Source organism: Vulpes vulpes, chromosome 13, assembly GCF_048418805.1.
Source record: "Vulpes vulpes isolate BD-2025 chromosome 13, VulVul3, whole genome shotgun sequence".
Classification (NCBI taxonomy): Eukaryota; Metazoa; Chordata; class Mammalia; order Carnivora; family Canidae; genus Vulpes; species Vulpes vulpes.
The window spans coordinates 92,678,093-92,680,202 of NC_132792.1; positions in this window are offsets into that span (position 1 = coordinate 92,678,093).

The window sequence follows — 2,110 nt, forward strand, 5'->3', positions numbered from 1 at the left end:
ATGAAAAAAAAAAAATTTAAGTATATGATTCAATGACTTTTAGTACATGTCTGGAGTTGTGCAAACATCACTACAATGTAGGTTTCTTTTTTTTTTTTTTTTTTTTTTTAGGTTTCTTTTTTTTAAAGAATTATTTATTTATTTATTTATTTATTTATTTATTCATTTATTTATTTATTTATTTTAGATTTTTTTATTTTAGAGGTGGAGGGCAGGAGCAGAGGGAGAGGAAGAGAGAATCTCAAGCAGACTCAGCACAGAGCCAGACATGTGGCTCTAATCTATGACCCTGAGATCACAACCTGAGAGGAAAACCAAGAGTGGGAAGCTTAACCAACTTCACCACCGAGGCACCCCTGCCACAATCTAATTTTAGAACACTTTTTTTACCCCCAAAAGATCCCTCATGACCATTGTAGTAAATCTCTGTTTCTACCCCCAGCCCCTGACAACCACTAATCTACTTACTGTCACTATAGATTTGCCTTTTCTAGATATTCCATATCAATTAAATCATACAATATGCAGTCTTTTGCATCTGGCTTCTTTTATTCAGCATAATGGGGGTTTTTTTGTATATATTTTTTTTATTGGAGTTTGATTTGCCAACATATAGCATAACAACCACTGCTCATCCTGTCAGGTGCCCCCCTCAGTGCCTGTCACCCAGTCACCCACAGCATGTTTTTGATATTCATCTGTGTTATAACATGTGGCAATAGTTTGCTCCTTTTCATGGCTGAGTACTATTCCATTATATGCACAGATCACATTTTGTTTATTCATTTGCCAGTTGATGGACATCTGGATTGTTTCCAGTTTGGGGCCTTAACAAATAATGCTGTAATGAGCATTCATATACAAGTCCTTGTGTGAATATATATTTTCTCTTGGATGGATACCTAGGTGAGGAATTGCTGGATCACGTAGTAAATGTATACTTAACTTGTTAACTGTTTTCCAAAGTGGCTGTACTATTTTTACAAGCCCATCAATAATGAGTGTTTAGTTTCTGTACCTGCTCCCATCTCTTTTAATTTAGAACACACTCTACCTCCTACCTATTTTCATGAAATTTAGTTTTTTAAGAGACCTGGGCAATTGTACAATCTCCCACACCACATTTGACTTTGTTTCTTTATGTATTGTTTAGCTTATTTTCTTTAAGATTTTATTTATAGAGAGGCAGAGACATAGGCAGAGAGAGAGGCAGGCTTCCTGTGGGGAGCCTGATGTGGGACTCGATCCTAGGACCCCGAGATCATTCCCTGAGCCAAAGGCAGATGCTCAGCCGCTGAACCACCCAGGGGTCCCAGCAACTGAAAAGAGTTAAGAAGTGTAGTTGAGTCTGCATTTGGCCATGAGTTTTCTGGCAACCAAAACAATAAAGCAAAGACATTTAGTATGAGGTCTCACATCCAATTAGAATAAGGCACATAAATTCTTCCATAAAGGTGAATTGGACTCCAACAAGAATTTTTCACAGGGATTCTTATACAAACACATTGAATAATGTAGTGAATAATTATTTTAATAAGTATGAGAGCCTGGACATTTGTATACATTAACTGAAGAGCCAGCCTTCTGTATCTGAAAAGAAAGTCTTCCTCCATCAAACAGCAATTTTGTAGACAGACTCTAAACAGTGAAAAAAGGGACACCTATCATTCCTGCCAGATTAATTAAAGTGCCCTTAGAAATTAGTAAAATGACAGACTCGACTAACAGTATTGTTTGATTACTCTTATAAAGATATTTCCAAGGGGGGATCCCTGGGTGGCGCAGCGGTTTGGCGCCTGCCTTTGGCCCAGGGCGCGATCCTGGAGACCCGGGATCGAATCCCACGTCAGGCTCCCGGTGCATGGAGCCTGCTTCTCCCTCTGCCTGTGTCTCTGCCTCTCTCTCTCTCTCTCTGTGACTATCATAAATAAAGAAAAAAAAGACTTTAAAAAAAAAAAAAAAGATATTTCCAAGGGAACTATAATTACACACACACAGCTAAGAACATTATTTTCTGATCATTTCCTATATTATAGTCAAGAAATCTTAGAGACTTTGGAAAAGCAGATAAATATAATTTCCACAAATCTTTTTTCACATTCTTCCTTTC